The sequence below is a fragment of the Pelecanus crispus genome, chromosome 11 (genome assembly GCF_030463565.1).
Source record: "Pelecanus crispus isolate bPelCri1 chromosome 11, bPelCri1.pri, whole genome shotgun sequence".
Classification (NCBI taxonomy): domain Eukaryota; kingdom Metazoa; phylum Chordata; class Aves; order Pelecaniformes; family Pelecanidae; genus Pelecanus; species Pelecanus crispus.
Window position 1 is genome coordinate 19,610,931 of NC_134653.1, and position 8,363 is coordinate 19,619,293.

Consider the following 8,363-nt stretch of genomic DNA (forward strand, 5'->3'; position numbering starts at 1 on the left):
GGCCCGGCCCGGCCCGCTGCCACCGCCCCGGCAGAGCCGGTGGGGGGAACGCGGGGGTGCTCGGCACTGTACGAAGCGTAGTGGTGTCGCATCCCCCTGCTTGCTGCGGAGCTGCCGGGGAGACCGGAGCCTCCCGAGGCGCTGAACACCGGTCCCACCTCGGGTGCGGGTGTAGGCAGTGGCGGGAGCCCTGCCAGACTGCTGCCTGCCGTGCCAGCTCCAGCTGACCAGGCACAGGGCACGCACGTGCTCCCCCCTGCCCGCAGCTCCTGCCGGAGGCCTTTATCCACTCGGAAGGTCTTCACCAGCACAAAGCACCTTGGCAGGGTGGCTTCACCCTTGCCACCAGCCCAGGCTTGGGGCCATTGCTGATCCCTTCCCAGCACAGCTGCCTCGGAGAGACCCCTCTGCGGGGTGGCTCAGAGGGTGAGTTCCCTCTGGAAATAGCCCCGCACTATGTACTCAGCTGCTGTACTCAGCTGTACTCAGTCCTGGGGCCAGGCTGGGTGAAGCCCCTTGGCACTCCCCAGCACCCTGCCCCAAACCTCATCTAGGGTGAGGGCTGGCGGTTCTGGCTGGGGCATGTGCGAGCGGGTGGTGGCACAGGGAGAAGTGAAGCTGGGCTGTATTTGGTGGGTTTGCTTTTGCTTTTCTGTCTTGGAGCTGCTGAACCCTCGTTTCTTCAAAATGCTGTCCCTCCCCCAGCTTCCCTGGCCCGCTGGAGAGTGGGTGGATGGAAATACCTTTCTTGGGATAAGGAATAACTGGCGTGATGGAGGACGTGGCGCTCGGCAGTCTGCTGCCTCGCTTGGCTCTTGCCAAGCAGGGTGGGTGAGGAAGGCCCCGTGGGCAGGAGCAGGAACTACTCCAGCAGCGCAGTGGTCCTGCTGGTTTGCCGCTCAGCCAGGCAGTGCTTGTGCATGGATTCTCCTCTCTTGGGTGAGCTCACTCCATGAATGTACGGGACATAAGCCGGGCTGAGCATCCCTACTTTTCTCTGTGCCATTTGTGCCAGACCTGCAGTCAGGCTGAGATGATACTGAGCATAGACCTGGATGTGCAAACCCTGGATGGCTGGAAATGACACAGATCCTTCTTCCCCAGCCAAGTTAGCTGTTGCCTGCTCTCAAAGCCAGGAGAGGCTGGAGCTCCCTGTAACCAGTGCAGCAGGGATGTAGCTTGAGCCATGCTCTGAAAACACTCTCCAAGGCTTTTGGATGGATGAAAGGCAACTTTTTTTTCTTTTTTTCTGCAATATCCCATTTATAAAACAGAGGGAGCTGCTGTGCTTTTCTGACCACCTGGTTGGAGCTAGCTGGTGAGGGGACAGGAGGTCCAACAGTCCAAGCCCAGAGTGGGCTGCGGGGATCCCAACATCCCTTCCTCCTCTGCCTGCGTGTGGAAGGAGGAAGGCGAGTTGGGTCTCTGCAGAGAAGAGGGCAGGTGTAATGTTGGGTTGGGAAGGAGCCGCGGTGAGTCTGCAGCCTGGGGAAGAAAGAAGCAAGGCCTAGGGATGCAGCTGAGCACACTGTGGCCTAAAGCAAGGAGCCCACCAGGAATGCAAGCTACTGGGAATCTAGGCCGAGGAGCCTTGCTGCTGCTCCCTGGGCACCAGAACATGATGTCTTCAGCCTGGGCTGGCTGGAACAGTGGTCCCACCTTGGGTGACAGCTGGCAGAGGTGTGGGTCTGAGTAGGATTTCCCAGCCCTGAGGGAGGTGAGCATCAGCACAGACCTTGGGGCACATGCTGAGATGGCTTCATCTTCCTTCAGCAGGGAAGCAGCCTGTCATGCCAAGGGTGTCCACGGCACCTCTGCCTCCTGTTCCCCCACCCTGTTAGTCAGGCCCTGCTCCATAAGAAAGCAATTATTTTGTGCCCCCATGTGCCCCTCCCTGAGCCTGCACAGGACACTTGCACTCAGTATAGAAACACGACAGATTTTCCATATTCCGCTTTGCCCCGTGATGTTTAAAAACGTACATGACGGCCTCTTCCAAATGCTGCAGACTTGGCTGGCACTCAAGCAATAACAGGCTGTGTGACACCAAGGGCATGAAATATCGTACCAATAGCCAGGGGCAGGAGGGGGGAATGAGATGTCAAAGTGCAGCATGTTTCCAGCCCCATTGTCGTGAGCCATCCTCTACCCGATGTGAGAGATCTTTCAAAGCCGGCCAAATGTTGTCATCTGTGAATACCATTTTAAATATTCATCCAGACTGTTTTCAACATCTGTGCCCAGCATGTTGTGAAAAGGCAACAAGGGACGTTATGGAAACCAGATCACTTTATTCCCATATGGAGTGGAAAGGGGTTGAAGCAATGACGACTTCTGGGCCAGGACCACGAGAGTCCCGTGCATCCTCTGGGAGCAGCAGGAGGAAAACCTTCTGCACCCTGAGGGATGCTCCTGGGAGCACACGATGGAGCCAAGCAGCCTGGCAGGAGTGTGCAAAGGGGTTCAGGGAGCTGGGGCAGGATTAGAGTTGGGTAAAGCAATAAGTTGAGCAGTAGTAGAGGTTAATAAACAGGGTAGCATCAAGGCATGTTTCCTGCTCCGTCAAGGCCAGGGGCTCCAGATGCCTCCTTGAGTTGCTGTTGCATTGGAAGCACAAGGAGGAGATCTCCAGCTTGCACTGGCCAGGGGATGCAACAAAGTGTTGCAGCAAAACAGATTCAGCTCTGCAGCATGTGGGTGATACCATGTTTAAATCCCCCCTCCTGGGAGCGGGATCACCTCTACCCCGGGTTGCTGGCAAGCAGAGTGGGAGCAGCCGTGCTGGATGTTGGTCCCTCCTTCCCATGGTCAGCGTGACTTATGAGTTACCAAAATGGGTGAGCAGGGATGCATCTGAGCATCCAGCCTTTGACAGATCCATGCACATGGTTGAGTAGTTGAGTAGCCTGGGGACTGTTTGCTTCATGGTGGATTTCTTTTTTTTCTTTGGGGGGGGGTTGTTTTCGATAACCTAGGAAATCTGGGCTCCATTTCTGCCTTTTGTAACGTCAGGCTGTAACTAATTCAAGCCAGGCCAGATTCTGACCACAGGTATGCCAGTGTAAATTTGAATGGAGTCGCTTACGTCTTGGTTTGGCCCGATCTGAATGGAGTTACTTCTGGCTGATGCCAAAAGGGCTGAGGTCAGAATCTGGCCCATCCTTTCCTGCATGCAGTGTAATTTGTATGCGTCTCCTGGCACCACTGGGGTATCGTATGGCTTGTGTAATTCTGGCTCCAGCCTGCCAGAGTGCATTGCAGTATCTATTGCCGGGAGTGCCTGCTGCAGGAAGACGCTGCCTCGTAGTTGCCCACGTGAGCTGCGCATACTTTGGGGAGCAGGGGCTCAAAGCACGAGGGGCTGCGCAGAGTGGTCAGCTCTGCAGATGTGAGTCTGTAGGTGCATGGAAGCTTCTGATATTTAAATATCAGAAGAGAGGAAGGAGCTTGTAAAGAAAAGCGAGGCATCTCCTCGGTACCATTAGCCACATCCCAAGTGAGCATCAGTCGCTCCATTAGCAGCTGGGAAGGCGATTAGCACTGCCTGCCGCGCCATGTCCCTCTGGCCTCTCCCCACTGTGTGCACTCCCTCCCGCCGGAAAGCCAAGCCCGGTCCCAGCGCCTTGGCTGTGTGGGGTTTTTCCTTTCATTTTAAATACTTCTTAGTTTTGTTTTTTTTGTGTCCCAGCGACACATGGAATGATTTATCCATGGCCGGAGCACAGTTTGGTCCTGATGTATTCTGCTTGTTGGGTGGGGGGACGAGGCATCCCCCAGCTGGCATCGGTGAGGTGGGTTAGGGTCTGGTGCCCATGGAGGGGAGGGAGGCAGTGGGTACCCAGGGACCCTGGCAGCTCCCCGAGATCTGTCCCGTTCATGGGGCTGGGGCAGATCTGCAGTGAGTCACTCCCACAGCACATGTGGCAAGGGAGTGGGGATGCCCTTATTAGAAAAGGCAAAAGGTGGGAATGTGTAAGATCTGGCAGCAGATACATCCTGGTTAAGGGACATGCTGTGGTCATTTGTGCCCAGTTACAGCTTCTCTGAGCACATCATTCCTCTTCTGCTTTGGGTTCCCTCCTGTCTCCCCATTGCACTTCTGCTCAGAGGGCACCTAAGCTGCTGGCAGGGTTTACTGGGTTTACTGGCTTGTCTCAGCTCGGGGACAAGCAGTACTCACAGATTGGCCCTGTCTGAACACTTTGGATCTAGTTGCTGGATCCCCTCAAGTGCTCGGGTCCTTTGGTCCTTGCCTGGGCTTTCTCTACCTGCTGCTCCACGGCTGTGCCATGCCATGAGGAGCCTTTTGGTGCCCCATGTGTGTGGGTGGCTCTGTCCTGGCCCCGTGCCGGCACCCAGGACCTCTTCCCTGTGCACTGGGTGATGCAGCACCTCATAGGGACCAGGCATCCCCATCTCAACTAGTTCCAAGTAAGGCCACATACTTTCCTCGGGTTACGTGAGCACCCCATGCACCGCACTGACCAGGCCCAGAGGAGAAACCCAGCCTGCTACACCATGCCAGCAGCACTGGAGAGGCCTGAAGGAGCAGCACAGGTCCCTGGCAGGAGGGAAGCACCATTTCCCTGCTATCTCTTGAGGCTTTCCCCTTCCCCTCCCAGGCAGTGCTGGCTGCTCAGCTTTAGCCATCACCTGCCTTCTAAACCCATTGTTTTCGGTGGCAGGGCTGCAGCAGACAACGGAGGACTACTCGGGCTGCTCACGCCTTTCCCGTCTGCTTTAATTAGGGAAGGCTGCTCCCATGCTGCAAAGGTCCTGGGATCAAATCTGGCTAATAACCCCCTTCCCCCCCTTCCCTGTGTTGTTCCACTTAATCCTGTAATTACCTCTGCAAAGCTGCCACTGCCCCTGGTCTGCTGGGCGGTGACTCTGGGCCTGCTGTAGGCACCAGCATCTGTGTTTGGGGAAGTTTGCACTCTTTGGTCTGGCTCATCTGCTGCACCTGCCTCATGTATTCAATTTTGGGGACCAAGCACCCGCCTGATGGCTTAGCATCAGGAGACCCAGAGCTCTGGGTGTGCATCTGCACCCAGCATCACTCTCAGCAGCACTGCCTCCCGGGAAGGCAATGGGAAGTGGAACCCACGGTGGGCTGGAGCATCACCCTGACAAGCCTCCCACAAGGCAGGGAAACACTGCCGGTCGCCTTGGGAAGTGTGTTGCTCTAGGGAGAAGGGGTGTGGAGGCGTTGGATGCAGTAGCTAATTTTTTTAAAGCACTTCTGAAGCACTACAGCAGTGTGACTTCCTTCCAAACCGCACGGCTGTTAGCATTCCCTGCGCGGAGGAGTGAGGAAATCGCCCACCTCAAAAATGCAGCCGCTGCTGGGGAGGAGCCGGGAGGGCGGCTGCTTCCTCGGGAAGGGTGAGCCCTGCTGCCAACATCCCCCCAGCCTTGCGGGTACTGCTGGTGGCCGGGAGCTGATGGCCACCCGGGAGCCTCACTGGGGACACCTTCAGGATGCTGTCTGTGAAAGATGCACCCCATCACTTATGTCCCTCCTCATGCTGGATCCAGGCGCGTGCTAGGCTGGATTCAGCACCAAGGGGCTCATCCCATCACTCCCTGCTGAGTCAGCAGCGTCTCCATTTGATCTGAACTGGGGGCAGCAAAGATGGGAAGTGGAAAGGGGGGGCAGATGGGGGCCAGGAAGAGAAATACCCACTCCTGGGCCTCTCTGGCAGCTTGCCGGCAGTCCTGGGGTCACACTGAATATGCATAAAAGGGAGCAGATTGCAGTTTACCCTCCTCTCCGATACAGAGGTGAGGCCCGCAGAGACCACCGGCCCTGGCTCTCTTTCAGCAGGATAATGGGGTGAGCCGAGTGCGGAGTGTGCATGCCTGTGTGTGGTCTTGAGGATGATAATGATTTCCATTCATGCCCTGCCTCCACAGTGCTGATGCGCTGCTGGTCGAGTGTTGGCTCCCTGGTGGCTGCTCCTTGGCAGGAGTAGAGTCCCCAGAAGTTGGGCACCAAATCTCTGGGCTTGTGCCTTGGTATGGCTGGTGGGAGGGACAGAGTTTCCCATCAGGGCAGGGAGGACGGGCAGGAGATGCTCATGCTCCCCATGTGCCCCAAAAGCAGTGGTAACGCCAGCCCAGGTCCTAGACCTGCTGCCCTAGCCCTGCTCATAACACTTTTGTCTCTGTGCTCTCCCCGTGCTGCCATTGGGTGTTGGTGCTGTCTCTCTCCCCTGGGCAGGGGTTTCCCACCACCTTCATGTCTTACTAAACGGGGAATTAAAGGGCCTTTGCAGGTGGCACACCTGAGTGTGGCCCTACTCATGTCCCCTTGCTGTCATGTGGCAGAGAGGCAGTGGTGGATGTAGAAGACTTCTTCTTGGCAGGGTTTAGCCTTGTTTGATACATTCTCAGTTGCCCTGGGGTGGATGGATGCAGCTGCTGAGGCATCCCTGGAGGTTTCTCCTCTCTCCTCCCGGTGCAGAGGTCTTCCCACAGGGTTGTCCCCATGCTCTGTGCTGCCCTGGGGCTGGTGGGATGGGAGGTGGTGGTGGCTGCACCTGGCTGGGTTCCCCTCTGTGGGGTGTGCGGCAGGATGGGGATGATGGGGGAGCTGGCAGCATCACAGGACTGAAGGAGCTGTGCTGGGTGTCCACAGGTATGTGTGTGGCCAGGTGTGCCGGGCATTGCAGGGGAGTCTGTCAGCATTTCACAGCCTGCTGTGCTGGGTGTGAGCACAGGAGAAGGGCTCTGCCTGTGGGCTGGCAGGGACTCTGTCTCGCTGCCCACTGCTAGGCATCAGGCAGGTGCTGGGGATGGTCCCATTAGGACTGTGTTGTGGGGAGTTAACCAGGCACTGTCTTTGCTCAGCAGTTCCTGGACAGGCAGATGCTGGGGAGCTTGTAGCAGCTGTGGCTTTGCCTCCTGCCCAGGAGGCGGCTGCCTGTAGTGGGGCCAGGGCTCCTGACAGAGCCCTGTGGGCTGCCTGCAGCAGAGGATGCTGTTCACTGCCTGGTGCTTGTGGCACTGTGCTTCCTCCACTGCAGTGACTGCTACGTCCCTGCTGCTCCCCTGTCTACTCCGGTAGCCCTTGCCTGCATGCCACACTCCTGGAGTAGGGGATTCTTGGTGCTCCAGGGACAGCATCCCTTGTCTTGCTGCCTGCTGGCTTCCCAGCCACTGAACCGTGGGCTGCTGTGTTCTGGAAAGGTTCTGCAGCACTGCTGGATAGCAGGGGATGCACTGCTAGGGCAAAGCAGAGACCACCAAGGGAGCCGCCAATTTTTCAGCAGCAAGTATGTCCTTTTCCATCAGCAGAGGATTAAGCAGCAAGGAAACAGCATGGAGGTGGCAGGGCCAGGATTTGTCCTGGGGAAGATGTCCAGGGACGGGCTGAGACCCCTGTCCCTGCTCCCCTGTCTGTGGGCACAGGCTCTGGCACTGGCTGCCCAGCTGAGCATGGCTGGGAAGGGAGGAGCTTCCCCCCATTAGCGGTTTGGCAACCCAGAGAGAGGCAGCTTTCTTCCACAGCCACGGCTCCTTTTTTTTTTGCAAAAGGGAAAAAAAAAAACCCAAATCCCAGATCATTTCAAAGGTGATGTCCCCTGCCAGCCTCCTTTGGCTGGAATGGGCAGCTGGACAGGCAGGAACAATGTTGGGGGCTGTAGATGGGGAGCAGAGCATCTGCTATGCTGGGTCGTGCTACTGGCACAGGGCTTGGTTCCTGAGAGTGAAGCACAAAACCCAAGTCATGCTGTAAGGTTTTACTAGTGGGAGAGGGGACGATGGTGGGATCCCCTCCTCCTGCCCTGGCCATGGCACGGGCTGGTAGAGGCCAGAGAACCCAGCTTGGTGGCTGGGGCAGGCAGCGCTCAGCACAGACCCTCCAGCTGAGCATGTGGGATGGCAGGGCTGATGCCATCTGCCCAGCTAGGCAGCTTAAGTATCTACCACCAACTGCAGCACTTGGGGCCATTCTCCAGTGAATGTGTGAGCTGTGGCTGCTCACACGATGCTGTGGATGGGGCATGGCTGATCTGCACCTTGTGGGATGCTCCTGCTGCATCCAGGGCTGGTGGGAGGGGATGTGACCTCCAGTCCCTCTTCCACCCTCAAAGCCAGCAATGCGGGAGGCGGGCCATGTCCCCTGGGAGCCACCCAGCATCTCCTGGCCCTGTGCTGCAGCTGCCAGGAGAGGAGCCCAGCCAAGCCCTGCATTTGGTCCTTGCCTTTCCCTCCATTAACAGACAGGCCAGACCCAGACCTGGGTTTCTTGGGGGTGAGGCCAGAATAACCTTTTGCCAGTGGGAATACTCAGGTAGTGTGGTGGTAGGATTTGGAGGTATCCAGCCCCTGGCTCAGAGAAGCCATTGTGCCCATGG